This window comes from Barbatula barbatula (genome assembly GCF_947034865.1).
Source record: "Barbatula barbatula genome assembly, chromosome: 9".
Classification (NCBI taxonomy): domain Eukaryota; kingdom Metazoa; phylum Chordata; class Actinopteri; order Cypriniformes; family Nemacheilidae; genus Barbatula; species Barbatula barbatula.
Window position 1 is genome coordinate 6,470,130 of NC_136772.1, and position 15,506 is coordinate 6,485,635.

The 15,506-nt window shown below is 37.4% G+C and overlaps 1 long non-coding RNA gene across 1 annotated transcript; it reads left to right on the forward strand.

The window, feature by feature from the left end:
• The first annotated feature begins 13,256 nt into the window (after window positions 1–13,256).
• LOC306898453 lies at window positions 13,257–14,526 on the forward strand. The gene is made up of 3 exons (XR_013787119.1): window positions 13,257–13,335; window positions 13,735–13,820; window positions 14,406–14,526. It is a non-coding gene; the product is annotated as an uncharacterized lncRNA (long non-coding RNA).
• Window positions 14,527–15,506: the final 980 nt, after the last annotated feature.

Consider the following 15,506-nt stretch of genomic DNA (forward strand, 5'->3'; position numbering starts at 1 on the left):
TTGTAAGAAAACACAGCCTACTTTATTTACGTGAGGACATGTTGTTGCATTTAGGGAGCGGTTGTATCACAATTTATGAACTCAGTGACAATTAAAACTAACATTAAACATTTCACTTTAGAGAGTGTGACTGCAAAAAGAAGCAATGGGCTGTTTAAATGGTAACGTGTTGTGATGTTGAAATAGTTTTCCCTGAATTAGTTAAGGTGAATGAGGTTGTTAACTTATCTCTTAATATGGCATCAGTTGCCTTGGTAACCCATTGTGTTTCCCTGGTAAGCACCTGCAAATGTTATAAAAGTCTCAGAGGTGAAAAAGTGGGATGTCCTTTTGAAACCTGTTGCGGTGCCTAAATATCTAAAGCAAAAGAGAGCAGGACTGCAGAAGAATCTTTTCTTGAGCCCATTTTCTTGGAAGAGCGCATGCAGACATCTAGTGTCACAGACTCTGCTCTGTGTTTGTTCAAGGAGTGTGTGTCACTCACTTCTGTGTGTGTGTGTGCACTTGGATTAAATGGTTAAATGCAGAGCACAAATTCCAAGTATGGAACACCATACTTGGCCAGACATCACTTTCACATTTCACTTTTTTGTTCCTCTGCCCTGTATTTTCTGCATAGACAGTGCATTCAGCTTGACTCATTTCCGCACTATAATTACAACCAACGTAATTGTAGAAAAGTAAGACCAGTTCTTTTTGCTTTTAGCAGTTAGACCCTTGTTTTAGAAGAGGAAAGATGAACATGAGCATCTGACCTTGATTCAAGTTTCAATACAGTAAGAGCAGCATGATGTATCTGGTCTCATACGTAACTGTTATCTGACTGAAATTGACACACCATGTCATGATGTTATTAAAAGTGACCAGCAGAGACCATTGGTGATAAATTGTCAGAGATCTAAAAGCAGCACAGCCTCCATGAACCGCCGCACTCAGCATCTAAAAGCTTAGGCAAACAAGATCTTATTCTTTGCGTCTATACTACATCAACTATGCGATTTCAAAATTCATACCATCATAAATCTGTATCAGATGTCCTTGAAAACCTAAGAAATACACTGTTATGTCTACTCAAACCATCTACTTTAAAGTCTTATATAGGCATGTGAAAGAGTTTTGAACAAATGACTAATTCCGGGAAACATTAACTGATGTAATTTCAGGAGAGGACATCTTTTTTCCACTAAGTTGCTTTTACAGCATGCACATTATAAAAGCCCCCAAGAGCTAAATCAGATTCCATTTAGAATTTTCCTGTTGTTTTCTGCTCAAATAACACATTAATGACTTGCTTTAAGGGGCTTCGACACAACACGGAGTCATTTAGACAAAATACACACACTGTTTGTACTCCGAATCATATATTCTCCACACAGGGGCTTAATCCAGATGCACCGCAGGGGATTGTCACTCTTTCCATGTCGACGGCAATTCTTGCATTGTAACCTCTTGAATAACCTGTCAAAAATTTGAATGCAACCTATAGAACTATAAAAAAATCATCCACTTAATTTCATTTGCATTTCGAGACAGGTTTTCTGTTTGATTAGCCACTGCTTTTTTTATTTGCATATAGTTTGTCAGTTAGACTCTTGAGTAAATACCTGACACACAAAGTTTCATTATTTATTTGCAAAAAAAACATATTACTGTAGCAGCGCCACTTATTAATACTTTAAAGGGGTGCTTTAAACCAGCTCGCATTAACCTGCCAACACTGATAATGCACATCGGAACCCCGCTCTCATCTTCTGAACAGGGAGGCGAGATAATAGCTCTGGGTGCCCTGTTCTGAAGACAGTACACCTTGTTGCCTGAGGGAACAGGTACACAGGGTAGGCAATTAAAGTATGAATGACACGCTCACATCATACCACAGAGGTCTGCGCTCAAAGAGTCGTCCTAACTTTCATTATCAGTCATCACAGCCTGATAACGTCTTGCATCTATTTTCAGAGGCTGCACAGCGGGACTGTAAAAAATTTCAAGTTTTCATTTGTCATGGGAATCTATATTAATGTTATGGGTTTTGTTTTGTTTAATCATTATCATGTATCTTTTGTTATAATAGTGACTAAAACTATCAAATAACACAATGAAAGTGTAGAAATTATGTAAATTTTTAAACAAATAAAAGAATATTTTCTTTTTAGCATTTTCAAGGTATCTGTATGTATCTGCTTGTTTTAAACCCTCTGGCAACCAGGTAATATTGTGAGCAAATGAAGCCTCAAGAAATAAAACCTTTTGTCAACCACTTGCCTAAAAAGCTTCAAGAGGCTTCATCTCGCCACCATAAAACTGGACACAATAAGGACAAAACCAGTCACCAAACAACTGTCTTCACATCAACATGCCTTGGCATGCCAATAAGACCTCAGCTATCGCACACCATCAAGCCGCCACCACCACCAACTGCTCTGAAGATAGCTGCAGTTTAAAAACTTTCTCTCCCCTCCCATCATTCAATCAAAGCTGGACACTCATTATTGGGATCAGGTTGATCTGTGGGGAGAGAGAGATAGAAAAAAACACAACAACAAAAGCTTATGACTTTGGATATAACACTCCCACCACTAAATATTATACGAGTTAAAAATAACAGGGAATTGTGATCTGTATACACCAAAATGGGTTGTATCACTTCCACCCAGATAGACTTCAAAATCTTGAATGGCAAATAAGAAGGCCAGGGCTTCTTTCTCAATACCACTGTCATCTCGCTGACACTTGCTGAATGTTTTTGAGAAAAAAGATACGGGATGGTCAATTCCTGCATCATCTTCCTGCATCAAGACTGCCCCAGCTCTAACAATGCTGGCGCTTTGGACGTAACAAAAGAAACTTTGACTTTCCAAGTTATCTCTGAGGGATGTTTTTAAACCGTTTTCAAAGTTGCCATGTATGTTGACCACTGTTTTACCTTTATTATTTGGTCTAACAAGAACAAAAACACAAACATTTGTCCGTGAACACATTTCATATTTGCGAATAGCTTAAGGGTTATTAAATGTTAAGGTTTAAGATGTTTTATGTAAATGAAATATTTTCACTCACATGTGTCACGACTTTTGACAAGAACTGTAAGAGTTTATGAGAACGAGATGAAGACAGTTTGACTGTAGTTGCTTCTGCAATGGACATTAAAAGCAGACTGTAAAATCTCTGAGAGCGGTTTATGTAACCTTTTATGAGACATCGCCACCCACACATGGAGACAAATAATGATGGCCATATTTTTATCATTTTGACACCCAATTCATTGTTTTCTCTGTAAAACTGTACGATTTGTTATTTTATTAGACTGTTATACAGAGAGCTGACTAACACATGGCAATAATTCATTTTAACTTCACCCTGTACAATGTAATATCTGTTCGTGTATAATTTCTTAGTATACTAATATACTCGTGTGTATTTTATGACACTACAGTATTTGTATGTTTTACATCGCTAAACGTATGGCTAAAAATGACTTACATAGAACAAATCTGTAACACTAGAGTAGTCCGTGGCCACAAAACATAAATTGTGATGAACTGTGGCAGTTTGATGGACATTTAATCCAGATGAGTCCAGTGTGAGAACATGATGTTATATTGAATTACTCACATCCTCAGTGGGCAAAATGCAATTAAGCCATGTAAAAAGAGAGAGTATGTGTGGTCTGAGGAGGAAGGTCAATGGGGTTAGTGGTGTATCATTTCTAATCACTGCAATAGTGACACCATTTCAAGCGATCCCAGCTCCGATTAGATTTGACAAATCAACAATTATATCATAATAGCGGCCATTACCACAGCCTGCTTTTTTAATATAAAGCAGTTGGTGTGCGGTATTAGATGCAAAGCATTTTGGGTACTAACATGTGTGCATTCACTGCATTCAATGTCTCATATTGTGAGCACATTTGCCCATGTGATATTGCTTTTTAAAATCAGTTCTTTACACAGCATGGTTTTTCAGACATATTTTGCTATTCCAGATCTACTGTACTCCAGGTTTTCCATTTCCTTCGATCAATCCAGCTGGGGAATTTTTGTTTAAAGTTCAATATTTATCATATATTTTTAGATTATAAGTTTATTTTTAATACACTAAAAAATAATGAAATGGCTTAGTCAATAATTTAGTGTATCACAAAAAATATCACAGAAACTTAATAAAGTATTTTAAAACCATTTAAGTAATTTCTCAATTAAAAAACCATCCAACAGTAGATTTCTTTAAAATGTACATATATTATTTTAACTTTATTAAAATCATATTTAATAATATGTTTAATATACACTTAATATTTATGGTGATTTCTAATAGAAATATTTGAGTTATTCAAATGAACTTTATTTTTTTACTTACATTTACTCAATTTAAACACTATATTTAATTTATTTCACAGCTTATTAATAAGTAATTTTTTTTAGAGGGAGCACATTTATTTTTCCTGTGAAACAGAAGGAGTTGCTCTACACGGTCATAGTCTCTTCATTACTCACACTTTTTCTCTATAACATTAGACCAAAGTTTGCCATTTTCATTTAGTGTGATAACAAAGCATTTTGACATGCACTGTCATTTGAAATTGAAAGCACAATAAGCCTTGAAAGGGTACAATAGGAACCCTTAGTATATTAAATACTGCCATTTTAAGTACTAGAGATGATCTTTTGTCATAAAGAATTCAATGTTCACAACAGAAACCCAATACTATTTACAGGTATTCATATTGAGCATGGATTGCTGCTGTTCTTGCAAAAAACAAACGAGACATCTCATCTGTATGTTTTATAACTCTGAAAGTTTAACCAGCTTCCCTAAGGGGACACGGCAAGCTCCAGTCGTCAAGTTTCTCCCTCCACCTGCAGGCTGCACCTCTCTCACACTTTTACATGCTGTGTGGTAGGGTGTGTATTAACATTTAGTCATTAAGCAGACACTTTTATCCAAAGCGACTTACAGATGGGGTAAGCATAAGTGCATTCAAAAACTGCTCTCATTTAGCCTAACACAGTATACAGAGCTAAGACTTTTTTTAAAGAGTAGAAAAGAGATACAAGTCAGAACTGACAGGTTTTTTCAGTCTATTCTTAAAAATGGCTACAGAATCTGCTGATCTTGAAGCAGCGGCCAGATCATTCCACAAATGTGGAACCGAACCCGAGAAGGTACGCGAGAGAGATTTTTTACATTTTTTGGGATCGTACCCCTAGACGTCATTCGTTTGCAGAACGTGCGGATCTGGCGGGTACATAAGTCTGCATTAGCAAGTGAAGATAAGAGGGTGCCAAATCAGTGGTGGTCGTGTAGGCCAAGAGCGGAGCCTTGAATTTGATGCGAGCCACTATAGGGAGCCAATGTAACATAATGAAGAGAGGAGTGACTCGTGCTCTCTCCAGTTAATTGAAGACCACACTTGCTGCTGTGTTCTTGATCATCTGTATAGGTTTGGTGGTGCAAGCTGGAAATCCAGCCAGTAGCGCATTGCAGTAGTCTAGTCTGGACAGAACAAGAGCCTGGACTAGGACTTGCGTAGCACGCTCGGATAGGAGAGGGCTAATTTTCCTAATATTGTAGAGGTTGAATCTACAGGACCGGGTGGTGCTGGCAACATGATCTGTGAAGTTATTCTGATCATCGATCACCATTCCCAGGTTACTAGACTTTCTGGAAGATGTGATGGTTGATGAGCCCAGTTGAATTGAGAAGTTGTGATGAATCTTTGTGTCGGCCGGGATTACAAGCAACTCTGTTTTTGCAATGAAGGGGAAGAAAGTGTCACATAACAGCGTTTCCGCTATATTCATTATGCCGTGCGCTTCTCTGGCCCACGCACATGGAGGTGCGCACCCAAAACAGTGTTTTCAAACTTAGGAAGTCTGTCTTTTGATGTAATTACTTTTAGGAGCCCTCTAGCAGCTTTTGTTCAGAAGAAGTGCATAGAGACAAATCTAGCGACTTCTAGGATAAACATTAGCTTTCATTCAGTGTGTCGCCAGTGCTGCCCCGCGAGTGCGATGTCTCTCTTTCCCGGCGCAGGGATCCCTTCTCTCTGCATCACTTCATACAGTGAGCGGCAGGAAGAAGCAACACAGTATCACAGGTGACTCATGAGTACAAAATGAATACAAAACAGCGCTTCCAACTACCTGTCACTGTTATCGACTGCTTGGATATACTTTTTGTCGGGAAATATGCACATGGTTACTGTAAGGCTGTTTGAAAGAACATATAGCCGAAATCACAGCTTTTTTTGGTGAGTTTTTAGATGATGACGCGTCATGAGCTGACAACAGAAACTGAAAATATATGTTAATGAGAATGGGTTTATGTTGTAAATATAATGAGTAGAAATAGACTCACGGTTGTGTTAAATCTCAAAAGGTAAGGTTTTATTTAACATTTATTTGGTTGTGTTACCTTGCCAATTGTGAATTTTAGATTGATATAATGTTGATCAGTAACCGCATTACTTTACCACCATTCAGCCTTCATTATTAGATAACCCACAGTGCTTTTACATACATTGCAAAATGTTTACATTCACACCAATATTGTATTGTCGTAATATATAGGCTAAAGAAGTATACTTATAATTCCTAATAAAAATTGAAAATAATATTCTTAAGAACTTTCTATAATTTATCTTAAGAAAGTTCTTATATTTTCTCTTAAGTTCTCTATAAATTTTGTGAACCCAGCATGTTTGTGTGTGAATTATGGAAGAATCTGATGGAACTAAATGGGTAGAGGTGTGGTAGTGTGTGCTACTTGCCAGAGAGTCACATTATGCAGGGAATTATCTTAATATTATTGCTGCCGGCAGTGGCGGTTCTACATTGAATTGCACCCCGGGCGAGACCACCTATGAGTGCCCCTCCCTCCGAAAAATTTATGAATAAAAATAAAACACACACACAAAATGATGACAAACCGTCATATTTTTTATAACAACATAAGTGAAAGAGAAAATTATATTTCTAAATTGCACAAACCAGTTTTTTTTGTGCACCTGATGGCTTTGACCTTTTCCTGTCCATCTCTGTTTATTTGACACTCGACAATCAACAGATTTCCCACCCACCCCCAACACTGTCACTCAGGAAACGAGTCACGGCCGTAATCGTTTTGTATTACTTATTTTTTATTAGCCATTTCACACAATTCAGAAAAACTAAAATGTGCAGGAACTGTAGGCCTGTATTCATTGCATTATGGATAAAATGTGCATTATATGGAAGAAAGTCTAGTTGGTGTGTGACTGACTTTAGCCCACTAATTGAATTTGCATCATGGGAGGGGCTTCTGCCGCTCGCTAAGTCATAATAATTTCTTCCAAATAACGCACATCTTCGGCGAATACCTGACAAAAAAAAAAAAAACATACACTAACACTCTTCTCTCAACAGGTTTTGGTCTGGCTTTTGTTGAAACTAACTTTGTATAAGCACCTATTGTACTATTGCTCTTTGTATGACATAGGCTATCGCTTATTGCTCCCCGAACTCTTTGTAAATCGCTTTGGATAAAAGCGCGTCTGCTAAATGACTAAATGTAAATAATCACGGCCCTACTAGAGAAAGCTCCTGATGGGCAGTGCAAATTTTCGCCAAAGTTCAGATTTTTCAACTCGCACGAATCACACCGCAAGTAGGTCATCGCGTCTTTGCATTGACTTAACATGTAAATCACTCGCGCCTAACGCTTCATCCGCGTTCGGTTTGAACACCTAGAGGTGAAATATCCCCTGCGCGCCCCTCCCCTTCACACACACGGCACCTTCTCAGCATGCAGGGGCGCCAATTTGCCGATACAATGAATGAATGATAGATAATATAAAACCGCTTCGCGGCGGCCCAGAGTTTTCTTTTTCTGCTCGTGCCGGTGCCGCCCCATATTGTGACATGAAAAAATGCCGCCCCGGGTGACGGCCCGTGCCTAAAACCGCTACTGGCTGCCGGTCCAGGAAAGCATTTTTGCAATCATGTGGATCCTGTATGATGGAGGATGTGTACAGGTGTTGATATTGTCATTCAGGTTGTAACTTGCCAATGTAATCATGTGTAAGATAGAGGTGTTTCCTACACGTAGTACCCTAAAAGTGAATCTAAAACTTTAATGTGCACACGTGTGTATGGGGGGTCCTTAAGACACTTGTGCCCAGGGGCCTCTGAATTCTTAATCAGGGCCTGACTGTCTCTCCTGGTGCTGTCATAGGTGTCTGCCTCATGCTCTCATGTTCCTCATATAGCACTGCAGACGTTCAGGCAGAAATAGAAATTGAGATAAAGTCACAAACGTAATAAAAGTGAAAAGATTCTGAGCCGATAAAAGCGTTTTTGTGGTATGTACAGTACCTGTTTTTTTAATCATGTCAGTTTTGTTAAGCTGCTTTCTTCTTCGCCTTCAAGGAGCTTCAATTAGGTTTATGTAGTCCAACCAGAATGGATATTACTCTCACAAACATTTCGTTATTTTAGCATAATTTGAAAAGTGATGTTTTTCTGGTGCAGCTAAAAGTTGTGTAAATGGGTCAATTATTTATTCATGCTGAAAGAAAATAGCAAAGATATCACCCCTGACCCTTGAGGGTTTATGAAACATTAAGATCCATTTCGGGGCTGGGAAAGTGAGAATTATAAACACTGATATCTAACTACGTGAATACATAATACGAATAAACATTGTGGTCCAGTTTCAGAAACCCAGAGGCAATTAACTCACGGTGACAGGGAGGCCAGTTCATTTTGTTTATCAGTGCCAACCATAAATCCTCAGAGACGGCAAAATACTGCTGTGGGCTTATATCTGATGTTACTTTCATTTTGTGGTGTACTGTATGTACTGTATATTTATTAATGTGTATGTGTGTATGTGTGTGTGTGTACAGATCCGGCTATACTTTTGAAGCTACTGTATACTCTTCATAAGAGAATCACAATAAAATAAAATAATATAAAATAAAATAATATAAAATTATTCCCATAGTTGCTGGGCTGTCTGCTTTCTCTGATGCCCAGACTTAATGCTGCACTAAACTACAGGACAAATTTAGCTTGTGTCAATCTCAAGCCCCCGTGAAAAGCTGCATTCATCCCTCTCAGACTGTGATCCACACTTTATTGATCTGTGAGTGAGGAAACAAATGAAGAAGATCATATCAATGAACATCCAATCCGTGTGTGATCTCATGAAATTCGTCCTATAAGAACATTTATTTCTACCATATTTATGTACCCTCATGTCATTCAAAACACATATGATTAGCTTTCTTCTGTGGAAAATACAAGAAGAAAAACGAAAAACATCATTTTCATCACATTTCGGGATGCAAATTGCATGACAAAACTGTGATTGGAACTGCAGCACAGTTTCTTGTTAGTGTAACTAGATATATATTATACTATATTTAAATTTAACTCTTTCCCTGTTAGGGAACAATAAATAAAGAGTATTTTAACTTGGGGTTTGGGACATAAAAGAACATTATTTATGTCAACTTTATTCATTTTGCTCTCTGTCTTTTTACTTAAAGACTTTAAACTCCTTCCTCTGATTCTATCAGAACAGAATCAACTAATGTTATAAGAGCTTAATCCTTTTTGAAGTCCACAGGACGCAAAAAAGCGCAAAAAAGTGCTGAACTATATAAAGCCTACTAATTTGTACATTCAGAAATCTAATTCAGAGACATAAGGTCGATACCAAAAAAAGCATTCATTGGTAAAGAAAGATAGAATACATAAACATAGAATATATTGGCTTGACCAAGATTTTTTGTAGACTTGATGAATTCTTTAATCATTTATTCACCCTCACGTCATCACATTCTACTGCAGAACACAAAAGAAGATATTTCGAAGGTCGGTTGTTAACAAACAACACTGATCCCCCTTGACATTTCGCCATTGAGACATTTCTCAAAATATATTGTTTTGTGTTCCACAGCCATATACAGGTTTTAAACAATACAAGGAAGAATAAACAAATATAGTTTTCTAAGGTGTACTAGTCTTTCGTTATGAAAACGTTCAAAGCTCGTGATATATTCAACTACAATAAAATTGAATCAAACCATTACAGATAAATCTGTTTATGGCATTTTCGTTGGAGTTGTTGACAGCCGGCCACAAATGAGAACAAACCACCACACGTTCAATCTCCGAAAGCCTTTTATTTTGAAGTGAGCTGAACTTTGAATATCGAGCGACTGAAGTGCACTTTTCAGACACTTTGGCAACAAGTTAAGCCAAATGAAAATGGAAAGCTTTGACAAAACTTGCGCATGAAGTATGAGGTGAATGGTAATGACATATTTGGTGCAGGGAATCATTAGTTAATGAGGGTCTAATTGTATAACGATTGAATGACTGTTACAAATGTGCAGGGTCACACATGCACACGCACACACCAGCCGGAGACGAAGTGAGTCTGTAATCATAAATAATTAAGCTAATTCACTGTATAACGCTGGAATTTGGCATGCCACAGATACCAAGCACAATAAGCTAATCGCTCAACGTTGTTTTAGTTTTTAATTAAAATAATGCAGAGTATGATAAAATACAGCCCTGTGTGTGCATGAATGTCTGGCATTCTGGCAAGTCTAATAATTCAAAGGATTCATTTATTTTGCTACATTGATTAAAGTTTTCTAATGATTGTGTCTCTCTATATGTGTCAGCTCCAGTGGCTGTGCTCTGTCACTGTATTTGCCAAGACCAAGAGCGATGCCTATGTCAGGGGTTCCCCATGAGGAGTCGCAAGGCCGTGGGGTCGCAAGATGATTTCCAGAAATCTTTATTTTATTATTGGAAATAAGAATTATTCATTCACATAAGTGTTACAAAATATTTGTTACGCTACAAATAAAACCATGAAAATAAAAAAACATCTGCCTTTGGAATTTCCTCCCCCCCAATCGTGACCCCTAGGTGATTATATCACATTGACAACCTTAGTTACCGCATTAGGTTAGGTGCAGCTAGTCAATTTACAGCACAACGCTAAACATTCCCGTAAGTGCACGCCTCCGAGTACAGTGGGGGTCTCGAGTCACTGGCACTGTTATTTGAGGGTCGCGGGCTGAAAAGTTTGAGAACCCCTGGACTGTGTGATCCTGGACCACAAAACATCGTCATAGGTAGCATAGACAACGATAGCCAACAATACATTGTTGTATGAGTCAAAATTATAGATTTTTCTTTAATGCCAAAAATCATTAGGATATTAAGTAAAGATCATGTTCCATGAAGATATTTTCTAAATTTCCTACAGTACATATATCAAATCTTTTTTGGGAGTGGGTGCACTTTGGGAATTGCCCACTCAAGTTTGGTATCTGTTAAACTAAGAATTTCTGCTTTCGGATTCATCTACTCTCCACAACATCATTACAGCGGTGAGCCAATTGAGAAAATAAAAAACAAACCTGTTTCTTCTTAACAACGGTTATAACAACAATTTTAAGAAATAAAAAGTCAAATGCTAAGGTCATAAATTCAAATCTCAGTTAAATGCACATATGGATAAACTGCAAAGATATAAATTTAGAGATATACTGTAGTTCATAAATGTAGTGATAATTTTTAATTTACTTCATCATGTTTTTCTATTTGATATACAGTATTTCTGTACATTTGCAATCTTTAAGTGGGCTCCCCTAATATCAGCCTTAAACTGATATGTTTAAAATCATATGCAGTTTTTCCAATATGCATTTAATCTCCCATAGTCCTCCCACATCGCAGATTACCAACTTGAATTCTCTATTAAAATTACAGCTGTACCCTCTGGCCTTTCTCTGTTCATTTTATTCCACACTACCAATAAGTAAGTATTGATTCTGCAGCCCCTGCTATTTTAAAAATATGAGTCATCACATCGAATGTAGCTTCAGGCGGGTTGAGGTCATGTGTTTTTTGTACACCCGCATCTGCGCTAACTTCTGTTTCCTTATTAAAGATTTTTTTATTAAAGACCTATTGCTGATGTTCACCAAAACGAGGATATTTATTTTTGTGTGTGTGTGAAAACCTTTTTGATGAGTCTGAGGACAGTCTCTTGCTTTTGTGCAGTCCACTGGCCCCATCACAGGCGATCCCAGCAGGACAAGTCTTGTGACATCGCTACACCAGCGGTCTGACCTGACATCCCATCTCGTCTTGTTCGAGCCCTACACTGTAAAACTTTTCTGTAAATTTACAGGCAATTTCTAACAGTATTGTACTGTATTTATATAAAACAGTTTGAGACTGTATATTTAACAGAATGGCTGTAAATGTACAGTATTATTCTGTTTTCAGCACGCAAAATTTGTAATACAGTATCGGGCTGTGAATGCTTTGCATTGTGGGATTGATTTCCTTCGCGCTCAATTTTTTTAAATGTGAGCACACATCTGTTGCCGCTGAAGCACTTAATTTGTTATTCATATGAACAACATAAGCTTAACGCTACATAGGCTACTTTATGAACACATGCTAGTCGTTTCGTCGTGATTCTTTTTTTTTTATTTGAGCAGCGAGTTCGCCTTTTAATCTACAGCTGCCTGTGACATTACAACTTTGAGAGACTACCTGTGAAAATTAGATGATAATGCCGCAAGAAGATTGGGGAAATACATTTTGTCCGTGTCGAAGAGAAATGAAGTTGGTAGCAGATGGATTCTTTGACTGAGCATTGACACGGTAAGACACAGTTGTTTTATTCGATTTGATTTCTGAACTGTTAGCACCAGTGGACTGATTTTGGGAACAATAGTGTTACGTTAATCAAGAATATTTTGGATCGGTGTGTTAATCCTGTCGTTTATGACGATTGAACATAAGATATCGAAATTATAATGCCAAAGATAAATTGCTGTCTTTCGGCGCGATGTGATTCAACTTAGCTTAGCCGTGTAACGTTACACGTAGGTTAAAACACGAGTGAATAGTTCAGTCTATTCTCATCTATTCACCAATGAACTTTGTGATATATTTTGAAAGGTAAACATGTATCATGCCATTCGCACGACCTGCGTTTGATTTTCGATTCATTTTTAATTTCAGGCTGAGTCATCTGATGACGATCCACTGAGTGCTAACGTAAGTTCTTAGCCTTAAAGTTATAATTCACTTGTTCACAACAATGATGTGGTGTCAGTTCTGTGATAGTCCATTTGAATCGATCTTATCATACTGCCAGCTCATGAATATACATAGTCATGTTCCTAATGCTAATTATAAATGTGGTATTCCTGGTTTCCCCAGCAGATTCAAAAAGTTTGCTGCTTTTAAGGCTCGATCAGGGATCACAAAAAGAGGGACACAGATACATCTGCTGAGCAATAAAGAGGTAATGCTTTAACTTTAGTCTGTGACATTGGTGTCTGTCAGGAAAGATGTAGTGATTTGAAAAACTTCATTTTACACCTGAGGTCTCTATCAAAGAAGGCACCAGAGTGTCTTGCCCATTTAAGTGTAATAAAAGCTATTCTTTTGTGTCAACACTGACCTCACATATATCCAGGTATCACTGCAACTCCTCTGCAGATAGGCTTCTTTATAATTTACTACATTTAAACTTTTCAGTACAGAGGCAACATGGTGAGTATGCAATGTGACTGAAGACTCAAATGCAATGTCTGATTCGTTTATTGATTGGGATGATGGTGAAGATCAGTTACGTATTGCACTATTGCCAGATAATGCAAATGAAATGCTGTTTTTATAGAATATTTATCTCAAATTGCAGGCATAGCACATTCTCCCATCATCTGTAATTCAGTCGGTAATTGAGGGGCTGCAGGACATCTATATTACCCAGTCTCATTTGCTAGGGTAAGTGAAAAATTAACTACACTTGGAATTTCTGAAAATGATATCAAGAATGATGTAGACATTATGTCTACAACATCGAGAATTCTTATGTTGTTCTAAAACTGATGATCTTTTTCAGATGTGTAATACCCATGCACTACACACTGATAAGAGGAGAAAGTCTTTCTTAAAAGCCAATTTCAAGTATGTTGAACCTGTCCCCATCTGCCTTGGTAAAAATTTATCTGGCAAGGAAAGCTTTGCTAAGTACATTCCCACTATGCAAAGTTTAGAAGCTTTGTTATTCTGTAAATCAGTTATAGAACAACATAAAAATTCACGATCTGAAATTAAAGCAAACGGTGTCCTCTGCGATGTATGGGATGGCAGTTATGTCGATTCTATAATTCTTGCTGTTTACATGACACTTGGAAACATGTTGCCTCACTGCAGGTCAGGAATTCACCACATGCAGCTAGTTAATTTTGGTGTGATAACATTATCCAGACAATTTCTTGAAAGACATCTGATTGAGAAAGAGAGAGACAGAGATATCTAGAAATAGGCATAATCATCATAATAATTTGTTTCTGTTCTGTCTTGTAGACGCTTTCTTGACATCAACCCGGAGCGTGGATCAAAAGCCAAAAAGGGGAAAGTGACTTAAAAGAAGACTGGCCAAGTTGTGCAAAAAAAGGACACTACTGTGAACCCACAGGTTTCCTCTCTTCTGAGAATTTACAGACTTTAAATGGAACTTTGTTTAGACACTTCCACTATCCACTGTAAATGGACTTAAAGGAAGTAAGGCATTGTTAATGATGTACTGTTAATTGCAATACAAAAATAGTAGCATGCACTTGATTGATAATGTTCTGCTAATTGTAAACGGTTCTGTCAATTTATTTCGTACAGCTGACATTTCAGCCAAAATGTGTTTAAATGGGATTTCTCTGGCCTTTGCATCAGAAATAAACATTTTATATTCTAAGACTATTGTTTTCTATTTTCATTTGAGACTACTGATATGGAAGTAAATTCTTGATTTAAGGAAAAAGATATTCTGTGTAGAAAACAATTGATTGCAATATATAACACGTTGTAATATGTCAAATTAAATGGCATAACAGTATAATACTTTATACAGTCATAGTTCTGTAAAAATACAGTAATTTGCTGGCAACCCAGCTGAAAGAATGTAAATTAAAAGTGTAAATATTTACAGCACACACTGTAAAAAAGATACAATTACAGCATGATACTGTATCTGGCAACTACAGTACAACACTGTAAATACTTTTTACAGTTGTGGTTCTGTAAAAATACAGAATGTGGCTGGCAACCCAGCTGCCAGTATTTTACTGTAAATTTACAGGGAAAAGTTTAACAGTGTAAATTACTTCAGCTCCTCCTACATGGACAAACAGAAGAACCGGTTTCCCTTTCGCATGAAATCCATCAGATCATGAAGGACGGACAGAGAAGAACGAACTGTTCTGTCTTTCATCCGGTGTTCAAATAGCCGAAGAGCATCCATTAGATTACTCAGTCTAAGTCCTCATATTGAGCACAGAGCTATTCTTTCTCATTCTTTCTGTCTTCCTCTATTGATCTCTTTTCTCCCATGGGCTCCTGAAAAAGGATCTCAGCTTCTAGGCTGCCTGGTTTAGGAATAAACCGCGAGGACTCCCTGCTGTACAGTTCAAG